The following is a 13,215-nucleotide window of genomic DNA, read 5'->3' on the forward strand; positions in this document are numbered from 1 at the left end:
AAATAGATCATGAGCTTGGAGTATCTTTCAGTGACTATCATTTATCTCAGATGGGTAATAACGACGTTCAAAAGAAATATGCCTCCTATGTCCCAATTTTTCTGTAGGAAATCGTGTGCGAAGCCGTGGGTATCTGGGTATTTGGTTGTAATTGGTATTTTATTGAAAATCAAGAGTTTTCGTTATAAAATACTACGAATTTATTGACGAACTAGCTGTAACCTCAGCCAATCGCGCATAATTGCTTTTACTAAGTAATATAAGGACTTCGGTTTTTAAGTTTTGTGTGCGAAGCCGTGGGTAACAGCTAGTTTTCTATTAAATTAAATCTTAAAATGTTTATCCTATACAAAATGGCGCCCGTTTATGCTTAAATATTGATCTTATTTCGACAGCCGCAATTTTGTAATAATTAAAGCCTATGAAGTAGGCCTATGTTTGCAGCATTATCTCCTAATAATAAACACTCTAAAAATGATATGCATATTAAATTAGACTTGTATTACAAATTTCCATGACACTTCTAAGGGTCGTACTAAAATAGGCGTGTTATGGTACATAATTGCATAATAAAGTAGTGAAGATACCCATATAAAAGTCCACAAAGCTTTTACAATTATTTATCTGCTATGGTTACAAAAAATGTGTTTCCAAACATTTTACACACTATGTATATTGATTGAATCTCTACAATAGTTTATTTTGAACGGCCTGCATTCTAAAATGTTTCTGTCAAACTTATCTAACGTTTACAGATAAGAACGTTACAGGTCAACATTTACGAATTCTGCAAACAGAGCAAAATCTTATCAGAGGTATCGCTTTCACTATCGCCTGTACAAGGAACTTGTGGAATGTGGGCCGTGCTCTTGCTGCAGTGCAGACCGATGTTGGACTGAGCGAAGCGACCGAGGCTATAATTAGCCATGACGTCACGGCACGTATTACGGCCCGTCTCGGACTGATGTCACACAGGCTTCATTTGGCTGTCACTAACTCTAAATATCGATTTGTGCTCGAGTGATTATTTACTAACAAATTTTGTGTGCACGTCCGGGGTTCGTTGATAGCTTTATTAGGCAGTTCTAAGTGTGACAAAACAGAGCTAATACAGTACAAAACTTATAAGAACCTGCCAACATTGTAATAAAGCATATTGTTTTGGTTGGATAAAATTTTTAAATTATCGACAAACATCGCCGATAACAATATAATATGTTAAGAGTTTTTCAAATGTATAATCTTACTAGCTAACCCAGCCACGCTTAACTGTGGTTTGGTTATTACAGGATTAGTATTATTTACATTATTATAAATATTGTGTTAAATTCAAGTACAATAAATAATAAGCAATATCAAAATTCTTGATTGATTACATATATGTGAATTAAATTTTATCAATCAGGTATGAAAACGTTGATTCTTACTCTAAAGAATTAAAATCTGTCAAAACGTATTATATTTATGCCATTGTAGTTTACTCTGTTCTTTGCATTTTTTGTCCCATAGTTAATTTTGCCAATATTAACTATCCAAAAGCAACTAGGAGGTTTTTATCACAGACTTGAAGTAGATAGTAAAAATTAGATAGTAACTTTGTCTTTTATATCAACATTACAGTACTAACCAAGCACTGCATTGTTAACATTTGCTAAAATGTACAGTCCAGAATATGTTTATATATTCTATGCTAAACAGCGGTTGCAGAGAAGGTTGATACAAGAAGTAATATTAATATCAAGCTTACTCTATGATTTCAAGACTATAAAATGTAAACAAATTGAAATTTTTGTTAAATTAATTAAAACACATACAACCACATGGTTGTACTGTCATAAAACTATGTTTGCATATAACAGTCGACTACATTTAAGAGGTTTTAGAAATTTATTCAATCTTTTATTTATAAAATACCTTAAATTCGCAATAAAATCATTGACGTTTGTTAACCGAGATACAAACTATCCTAACTTTTAAGTTGGATCAAACATACAGTATAAGTAAAATATTTGTTCTGTTCTGTGGTTTCGTAGATTTTATATAAAGACACGGTTTGGGAAAGATTCAGTAATACTAGTGAACGAAACGAAAATGTAGCCCTCTTCCAAAATACACGTTTACTGTACATTCTATAGTGCATAATAGTCTAGTTTTGTCATTCGTGCATGAAATGTTTATTCTTTACTTTGTAGGCTAACTGAGAAGGATGAATAATTATTTCCTTTATACTTTTTGAGTAATAAACATGCATTCATAGTATGAACTGATGTTTTTGAATTATACAATAAATAACGCAAATACTGTATCGGCTGACGAATACTGTTAATTTGCTTGCTAAAATCATGGATAACCATACGAACAGTATGCGTAACAAAATAAAACATATTTCAAGCATAATAAACTATTTCGTTATAAAATAATTTTCATAACATTCTGAAAATGATTTTTAACACTCTTGTTGAAAAGATAATTAGTGTACAAAATGTTAATCTCCCATAGATTTGTTTTGAAATTTTTAAATTATATAAATGAAAATAATTATTAAAAAATAAAAGGCCAATGTTATAATCTTTTATATGTTATAATCGATTACTAGTTTAAAGTTTAGAACTGTATTTGATGTAAGAATCAAAGTCAGAGTCAAAGTGTAAGAGCAAAATATAATATAATAACACACAACACCAAAATACTAGTTAAATAACAATGAAACCAATCAATATATTAAGCCGCATTAAAAGGATGTAACAGGAATAAAATGTGAATAACATATAGTAATCTAAAATATTAACAAATAAAAATATAATAAAGATAGTAAAATATGGTAATAACATATACCAATGCAAGGGTTAATAATTCTAAACGTATAGTTTGCGTTTCTAAGTAAACATTTTGTTCAGTCAATTTTAACTTTGACGTTTTCATGACATGTCAACACCAACAATGAAACAAGTTATGTTGTCTCTGCGTATGTTGTTTTCATTCAACGCCTCAAGAAGGCGGTAGTAGATACTAGTGATCGAAACGTTGTGGTTCTGTTTTTGCATAACAATGGCAGATGTCGGTTTTATATATGTCGGTTGTTTTCATGAATTGTTATCTTCATTACACGCCCTTTCAGGATTTAAAGCCTGCAGAAGATATGTATATATATATGAAGATAACAATTCATGAAAACAACATACGCAGAGACGTGTTGGCATATATATATATATATATATATATATATATATATATATATATATATATATATATATATATGCCACTAGAGTTATGTTCTATCGTCTATCCATACTGAGAGTCACTCCACTCAACACCGCCTACATTTGAAGGCGGCGATCTGCCAACGTTATTTTCATTTTGATGTTTATCTCCTCCCTCCCCCCCTTTCACCATCTTCCCTTCACTGTTTCCAGTTCCGGAACATCGTTCTGAAAAGTTATCTGCTGTCCGCGGACTGCTAATATAGTCAGGACATCGGATCAGCCAACTCCATTCTATTAACTGACGATGCCCTAACCGGCGAAAGCGCATTTTAAATAAAATTATGTGGAAGTGGTAGAAATATCTTCAGTATTAACTTCATTATCGTCTAAAAATTCGAAACTATTGGATGATTTACTGCCATCTCACCCGTAGTAAGTCTCTGATATTTTTTATGGATTTTGGAACAAATCGGAGATCAAAAATAATACTATCCAACTTCTTGGTCAGACCGTATCCGTGAGACTTTTGACGTTCGTTTTTCACCTAATACAAATGGGCTACAACTTTCGAATTGCACCCGTTTTGAGAAAAGTTTAGACAAAAAGCTGTGCTTTGCGAGTTTTGGAACCTTGAACGAAGAAAGAGCTGTAGCGAAACTAATTTTCTTTAAAATGAAAATTCTTCCCTAACTCTACGTCTAGAAAAAGGCCGAGGAAGTGCTACGTTTTACATTATTCTTGCGTGGCTAAAATCAAAGAGGCCTCCAGTGCAATCGACTCTTAAGAAAGGCGAATGCCCACATATGACTGCCTGACTATTTGAGTTGTGATTATAAGACTTTCATTGGATTTAATCTTGGATGAATAATATTGACACTGGAGCCATGTTTAAAACAGCAAACCAATCAGGCTGACAATAATACGTGAACGCCAGTGTTGCCAACGGCCACACCCGAAATAGCGGTGAGCCAAGAGTATTTATGGAACGCATGTATGTATTCTGTTCCACTGTGTTATATTTCTCATCTCCTTTTGCTTTATACTTAGTACTTTTTGTAAACGAACCACACTCTGACTCCGTCTTTAGATTTTTGTTTTTGCTTATCTCATGGTCTCTTGAAACTGTGGTATTATTGCAGTCTTATTTTTATTAATAATTTCAGCTAGCAGTTAAAATAGTAGACCGAATTAATTACTGCGAATACCTCGCCTATTTCGGTCGACTCCCCAGCCAAACTAAAGTGACTCATGATGCGTTTTACGTGTACGTTCAGGCAACGACAACGAGATACAAATATGCATTAATCGATTTGTACATATTTATTACCATAAACATGTCACCTTATGAGTTTGTAAAAGTCTCATTCTCTCCAATACTAATGATGTAAATACCATAAAGGTAATCAATATTTTGCACTTAACATTTTGTTAATGATATAAGTAGACACAACTTTTACTGTTGTAGATAGGTACAGGTTAAGTTGTACACTGCAACTGTAAGATTTTCAGTAAAAAAATTTTCAAGGTTTGTAACAAAGTAGTTTCACAATAAACATAAATTATTATCGAGTAGCCTCGAAAACGCCTATAACTTTTTATATGGCTTGAATATCAATGTGACTGTTTTAGGTAATAATAAGTTGAAATTGCTGACAAAACAATCAAAAACTTGAAGAACTACTACGTATGTAGGATATAGGTTTAGACTGTAGCTCCTGTAAAAGTCAAGTAAAAGTTCAACTTCCTGTTATACTCAATCGCAAGACGATCTCGATTTGATGTTTCTCCTTTCTCCGCTCCTTCCTTGTAGAAAGAATTCACATGGTCTTTATTAAAGTCAAATTTAAAGTGCAGTAAACATTTGAGATTGTACTATTCATCTCCTTATTAATTAATTAGGTATAAATATTTCCAAGAATTGTTACATACCCGAGTCCTACCTAGGTTTGCACGGTTAATCACTGTTTTATTATTTGTGTAAAATATTACAACAATTATAACTACTCCAATAAAGGAGTAACATGTGATGGTTGTTTTATTTCGGGGACCTCGCTTGTGTTGTGTGGACCATTTCAATGACGTATTTCATGGTTAGCCTCTTGAAGTGGGTGTTGAAATGTGAAGAGGCCCTGTCATACCCACTTGTGGAAGGTGTATATGTATCAACATTACAAACTTTTATATGTAAGAGCCTACAAAAATCAGCGTTATTGTTTTGGAATTATATTAAATACTACAAATACCCTCTCCACACACCGCAGGTCAGAACTCTGGTTTGTAAGTATACATAACTATAACTAAGTTTTTTGTCATAAAGGAATGTGTGCGTTAAACGCCGACTCACTTGGCCCAGAATAGTTTCATAAACAGTTTTGAATATAAACCGTGTTAGTCAGGCAGGCTTGCCAACAGCATTCTAGCAAAACCGGCGAATCCACTGCAGTGACAAATCAAAATTCCTGGGCTTAAGGGGCCGGTTTATGACTATCGTCTAAAGTTTTCGGTTTACACAACGTCGAAACTAGTTAACACAATCAAATTCTTGAAATAATTCAGCCTCGTTGTTGTGGACAGCCACCATTCAATCAACAGATATTGAACCGAAACTGCTAATAAAAACGTATGCTTACACAGTGGATTTGCAATGGGCAGAACTGTAGTGAGATTGGCAATTTACCCAATTAAGTGCGTTTTCTGCAGTTTCGTGAACATAATATGTTCACTAACTTTTGTAGACATTAAAAATTTTGCTTCCTCAATGTCTACCGGTCCACTAGTGGAACACAATTACAAAATCGAACATCCAATAGAAATCCGACAGTACAAAAGTACTTGCAAAAGTTTCACGACCCAAAATAATAAATACAAGAATAATAAGAGAAGTCATATAAATAATCAAGAAAGAATAACTTCTACACAAAATATATCGCAAAATTATCAAATATCTGGTATCTGAGATAAAGAAACTATATTGATTACTGATACGTCATGTTAGTCGTTGATTGGTTACTATAGCCAATCACATTACAGCTCCGTCCCTTTTGATTTGTCTGTATAATCATACATGTATTATTGGCAGTTTCAGCTTAACATTTGTTAACCAAAGGTGCTTTTCACAGCAAAGCCAATATATTTTCAAGTATATAATTGTGTTAACAATGTTTCGACGCACTATGAGTCGAAAAATGAGGTGATAATCAAAGTTCCTTCAGCTATTTCAGAGGTTTGTTACACGGAACTACAAAAGAAATTGCTGATGATTGTAATCAAGATATTTAATGCTAATAAGTAATTTCATTGTACGTATTGTATCACAGAAAACGTTGCGAGGTAAGTTCTTAACATTTATTTTGAACAAGGAATTATGAACGTAGCTTTAACTTCGCCAATGTGTATTGGGGATTTGTGTATGGTGATCGTGATATTTGAATAGTTCAATATTACGTCTACTTCAAAATAACTGTACAATTTCATATAACAGCAATCATAATTTGATGAAATTGTATACATTTTGCTAGTATAAAACCACAACTTGTATGTAAATGTTTACGTAAACGAATAAAATAATACGTCGTTTCATATTATAAAAACCCACAGTTTCAAAGTAATTTATAAATAACTTGCTTGGTGGGAAAAATTATTTACGACTCAGTTTCAATTAGTAGGAAGAAAAAGGTACATTTCATCATCTGGAAGAATTAAAGTGAAGCTAATTATTAGTTTTAAGGGTAATTTGTGCAACAATGAAGGATAAAAATAAAAGAACTATATTAGCATCATAATTTTAGGATCGAGAAGAAGGTACGAAATCAAGTTTACTTTGTTTTCGCATAATACGACATTTCTTATAGGTATGTTCAGATCGACGTCTTATTGCGTGGAAGTAAAATTTTCAAAATGTGTAACTAACATATACACAATTTCATAATTAGTAAACAATAAATTATATGTATTTTTCTCAATTAAAGTATCATAACTGAGAAAATGAATACCAATTAATTGAAGGCCAATTTCATCTTATAACTACACATCCTTTATGGGGGGTGCATTGTTATATTTTTCTTTCCTAAACGACATTATTTGAATTACATACATCCTATGCTATATTATCTCATAATTGTATTCTATAGTTTACTCAATATAAATCGTATGTTATATTATTTTACATTGTTGTCATTCATAGCATATTACAAGTATAGTGTTGAACTATGATATATATTGTGTACTATCATTATTCTACACATATGTAGCTAGTGTGGGACTGAGAAGGTTAATTTAATGCGAATATTGATTTAAGGTCCATTACAGCACACTATGAATGTAGCACAATAGCTAGGTTGTGTGTAGAAAACTCGGTTGCTTCGCCGCCGTGCTTGGATATCGTGTCTAAAGCATCGTAGTGCACTCAATTCTGCACCTGATGAGACAATGAGAATACTTTTCCATCTAGATTACAATGCTGGGTAAACCAGACTGGCCTCCTTTGTAATCTCAGATGTCGAAACGATGCTAGGAGTTCGTTTTGAACATCTTCGTCACAGACTTTTATGGACGTCTTAAGACAGGTGACTCCAGATTCTAGGAGTTAATCTGTACTAGTGCCAGATTCAGACGCTGCACTAATCGAAAGGTGACATGGAACCTGACATTATTGTTGCTATATTGTTAGTTATAGTTACTGTTTTCACTGAATAATATTTTGTTTTTTGTTGTAGGAGGTAATGTTGATCACATTCTCCATACTCAGTGTTGCATATTGTGTCTATAGTGCCATCACTGCATGTTTCCTTGTTGACATTGTACTGCATTGTTTATTTGTGTATTTCATTCGTAAAATGTTTAATACGATGTAAAATGAAAATAGATGTGAAATATATCCAGTTTTTTATCGATGGGGAAATTATCCCTTAAGGAAGAAATCGATTTTCAGCCGTACTAGTCTTCCAGGAATACAAAACGAGATAGGATAACAGAGTTAAAAATGCCTTACTATAATTTGTTCTCAGATCACATTTTTCATAGCTTGGTACACATAATACCAACTGTCGAACACATAATACGAGTTATATCACCACTAGACAACTATATAGAATACAAGACGCCACGTCGATGTCATATTTATTTATGTGCCCGACAGTTGGTTTTAAGTGTGTTACACAAAGAAAAATGTGATATGAGAAAAAAAATGGCTTTTCACATTTTAAATCCTGCAATTAAATATATATGACTTAAAAGTCGCCTGAACATAACATTCATAATAATGATATTATATTAGTTCTTCGTATCTACAGATATTTTAAATTATAGTTTTTATTTTATCAGAAAAATACAACAATTTTTGTAATGTTGAAGTTAAAACAAAACAACACACCGTTATTTTTAATGTTTGCATATTCATAAGTGCATCCAAACGCGCTAAACGCCTGTGGTAAATATAATCATATCACACATCTATTTAATTTTATATCATCTGTATATGTTATTGATTTGTCGAACTAATCGATCAGATTCATTGTTGGTAGGACCAGAACAATGAAAGCAAGGAAGGAAACAGGAAAATCGGTATGGCCTCTTTTTATTGTCAGGTTTGATTGTTGTCTTTTTTAGTGTCGCTATTCTATGAGTTTCCTATAGTTTCTGGATAGTCCTTCATTTGATTCATCTCACCTTAAATCACCATTACAGTCTGTGTTTTCACCTATTATAAACTACCAATAGTGTCTTAGTTATCTCAGACATTTTTAAGATCTCGTATCCGTTTATACTTGACCTTTCCAGGAACACGGTCGCTGGGTCTTCCAGCCTTAGAATATTCTCAGGCGCTGGGTTCTCCCGGTCTCTATAGTCAGCATAATATCAGCAACCCAACCAATGTGTACTAAACAACCCGTATGTCATGTTTGACAGCCTATTATGACCTTATACTCAGGCGTTCTTCCCCATTGACCAGCTCAAGATCTCCTTTATGTCTGGGCCCTTCCGATCACTCACACATTAAAAACGTTAATTTTTGGGGGTTTTTTTCTTGCGGGCTACGATCCAAAGCTGCTGATTCTTCCACCTTCAGAGCCCTTTATTATGTGGTTGATGGTTCTTGGTTCGTGTTTAAGAACCTACAATCCACTTTCCGCTCCAAATCATATCAGTGAGTGTTTTGTTTGTTCTACAAGAGCTATGTCACTATTATCACAGAGCTACAAGACCTATTAGCACATTTAAGTGGTTCTTTAGTAAGCAGATACGAGTTTTCTCAAATTCCAGATTCTAAATCTTTGGTTGATTTTTTACTATTACAATGGAAATAAGTTACTTCGAAAGTGAAACGAAATTTACTTTTTACACTATAATGTATTTCCTGTGTAAACTGTTTTGGAATAATATTTTGGCTCACTGACCTGAAAAGTCAAGTTCATTTTAAGTGAATACTAATGTGCATTGTGTATATGCAGCATTAGCTTGTAGTTGAATGTTTGATCACAATAACGACTATATTACTATCAATGTTGTAATTTATCACATAATAAAAATAGAACCAGCATGCACGTCTAATAAACATAATTTAATTCATTGCCGAATGGTTACGAAAGGCGTAGAGAATTACTTAAATTCAGATTTAATTAAATTTTATACTAGAGATAAGCGACTGGCGCGGTTAAATTCAAAGTTATCTTAACTATATGGAACATTGGAAAAACGTAATTACTATTTCAAGAACTACAAGGTGGTACCGACTCGCCTATGTATGGACCCAGTTACGTGCTGACTTCAGATGATTACCTCCAATACCTCCATTACCTCCAATTTTAGAACCTCCCACGCACTGTTTATCGCTTGCCCCTGACTCACCAGTCGAAGCGCTACATAACTATCTTCGTGTATGTTAGTGTACGAAGTGGTAGATGAGTCATACAGTTGATTTGTGCCTTCAATATATTTAAGAATATATTTTCCATGTTACACCAGATGTTACCGATAGTTATGGGAATCGTAACAATATAATTAATGGAATCAATCATTCGTGGATTAATCATAAAATAAAGTTCTTAGGGTATACGAACACAAGGACATATTTATTTCAAACTAGTTCCTCAATTTTGAAATAATAGACACAATGTCCGCTTGAATAAGAATATGTTCGCATATACTCGTAAAACGTTCATCTTACTTTAGTCAGTGATGGCGTTTTACAATTTATGTTCCCATCTGGTTTCTTACTAAGTTTAAATTACTGCAGGCCACACAAAAACCAAATACTTGTGAATTATGTTTATTATAAAAGGTTTCTTACAATCACCCAGCTCAGTAGATGATATAACCGATACTCCAAACTAGGCGTTTACGAACATATATAATTTTGTGACTAAGTTTCATTTGTAAGAGTTGCCTGATAGCCGATGATTCATTAATAACACTTGTGTTTGCTGGTGTGATCAATCGATTAGCATGCATAAGCGAATCCGATCATAACCTCTCCAGCCTCGCGTGACACTAAGAATGAAACAGTGTTGCTTTTTTAATTTTTTTCAGTCCGCCAGCTGAGATAAAACCGCGAGCCTCGAGTAAAAGTGGTCATCGCATGACGGAGAATATTGTTGAATACGGATAAGTGAAATAATGCAACGGAAGCTATTCCGTCTAATCTCGCTCGCCAAATCTTAGCCAACTTCTTGTTTTATCTTAACAACAAACCGATAACGATTTGATAAAGTGACAGAGAAAGAGCGGTGTGTTGTAATCGTGATTCATGGTTTCTCTTGACATTCATGCGACTACTGATAAAACAACAAACAAACATGAGTGATTATTTTTAATTCTTTACAATGATTTTGATCAAGTCTGAGATAACAAAAGGTATCTGTGACACCTTTAATATTTTTCATGTGATAACAAATTCCCGGGGTCTTTTTCGTTTAAGGGCCAGCACAAAAGACCCTAGCTTGCCAATTCAAAACTCAGATCACGCGATGCTTGCCCGCTGCGCAGCGCTTTGCGCTGCTTGCTCTTTTAGAAAAAAAAATTAACTCGAGCTTGCAAAGTCCAAGCCCAGATCAACTCACCACGCTAACACAGGTTTCATTACATGCAAAAGATTAGCGGCGCGCGTTTATCACTGATAAGAGAAGACGAGTTTATACTAGAAGTAGTACCTGGATTACTGCCCTACGAACTAATAACACACAAAAAAAAACAAAAAAAAAAAAAAAAAAAAAAACGATTAAATGCACTGTCAGTCAGGTATAGTATGTTTGTAAAGTGCTGGCCCTTAAACGAAAAAGCCCAATTCCCGCAATGTGTGCAGACATTTACAGGAAGATGGTCACAATATGGCCGCCACTTGACAATGATACAGTCTTCGGCGTTAAGCCAAGAGGTTGGACATGACAGGGTAACAGGATTCGAGATTTCCAACATTATGTGTTACAACAGAAACGTGACATTTCGAAAAGTTCGTGTTTTCATAGTTCTATTACATAATGATGGAACATGTTCTCAATTCTGTTATCCTTTCGAATCATAACATTGGCAACCCTTACGTGGAATTTAACGTCTCCTGCATCCCTGGTATTGTAACAGGTCTACCTAAAGCTACATCAATAATAAAGCTCTACAACCATTAGCATGCGTAGTTAACAATAGACATCATGAAATTGAGTGGCTGAAGATTGGTAGATGGTAACTAACACATGTCAAAATCAAGGTCTTACATGACGTGATTTGATCTGAAATGACAAGGCCTATAAGTTATAGGGTATCAATATTTTGCGTATGTAAAATTTCATAATTTTGGCTTTCACGACCTGTCTTGGGAGGTCATATATCACTTTTATCGGAGTAACTTTTCGCCAGTGGTGTTAAAGTACCTCCTCCCCTCGCTGTAGGGGTGGTGGAACAGAAGGCTTCTAAGAGGTAAAATGACAAATGGAATTTACTTTATATTTTCAAACTTCTAAAAGCACGACTACATTCGGATACCTCGTCCTTGTTTTAAATTAATTTAAAAAAATCATGACATCTGCATGTATTATATATTTTGATATTCTTAGCCCGTAAATCAAAATACACGTATGAGTACATGATAAATCGAAAAGACATAATTGTTCATTGCCATCAAACTGTAATTCTTTGCATTAAACGTATATATTGAATCTGTGACCCGTGATTTATAAGTGAATGAATTTGATCTTATAACAACAAAGTACAGTACACCTTGCATATTCGATTGAGAGAATAGATTAGTGAAAGAAATAGACGAAACTAAGGCACTCTGTACGATTTCCTTAAGGAGCAACTTACGATGTTTGGTTTGAACTAATTTTATCCACGACAAGATGGCGTCGCTTTTCTTTTACTTGCTTGATTTGCATTAGTGTTCTTTTTTACTGGTTATGTAGCCTACTATCCCTGTTAGAATGTAGTTAAATATTCCAATTCAAGGTTTGGCGAGGAGGCTAAATAAATATCAGTGAACAGTCAAAAGATATTTTTAAGCTGTTACATTCCAGTACGAAATGTAACAAACCTTTTTTTAAGCTTCAAATAAACACGCGTAACTTTGTAACAGTTTACCACTATTTTTAAGACATAAAAGTAAGTTTTTGAGGTTTACATAAGTGAAATTTCGTACTGACCTGTAAAAAAGAAGTTAGGTGGTGACTCTAGCTGAGTGTGGGGCACAGTCACTGAGCGGGTTTCTAGCGCTGGACGTCCCCTTGAAACCTTAGCTGCCCGGCCATTGGCGCGATCCCGGCCAAATTTAACCTCCACTATTTCAGGCCCGAGGAATATAGGTCGAGACACCGCGGAACGCCCAGCGCCACGCCGGGACTAAAGTCTGCTCACTGTTTATGTCCCTTGCTATGGACTCTTACTTTTGTCAATTGCTATGTCAACATCTTTGAGTACTGTCAAAACAATATTCCTCAGAGCAATATTTTGTGACCCAAGGCAATTAAGAATGTACCTGAAAGAGAAACATGTGTACCAAATTAGGAACTAAAATTAACGACAATTT

At 34.2% G+C, this 13,215-nt stretch overlaps 1 protein-coding gene across 11 annotated transcripts in view; it reads right to left on the reverse strand.

Annotated features, from left to right (window-relative positions):
* Window positions 1-12,948, reverse strand: part of LOC124362108 (troponin I) — a 69,884-nt gene extending 56,936 nt beyond the window's left edge. For 4 of the 11 annotated variants that reach the window (XM_046816296.1, XM_046816297.1, XM_046816302.1 and 1 more), the window contains exon 1: window positions 12,833-12,931. The gene's annotated coding sequence lies outside the window, so the exon portion shown is untranslated. Of the gene's footprint in view, window positions 1-12,832 lie in introns of all 11 variants that reach the window. The other 7 variants (XM_046816298.1, XM_046816300.1, XM_046816295.1 and 4 more) reach the window with 4 other exon arrangements.
* Between the last annotated feature and the right edge of the window lie 267 nt (window positions 12,949-13,215).

The sequence above is a fragment of the Homalodisca vitripennis genome, chromosome 5, assembly GCF_021130785.1.
Source record: "Homalodisca vitripennis isolate AUS2020 chromosome 5, UT_GWSS_2.1, whole genome shotgun sequence".
NCBI lineage: Eukaryota > Metazoa > Arthropoda > Insecta > Hemiptera > Cicadellidae > Homalodisca > Homalodisca vitripennis.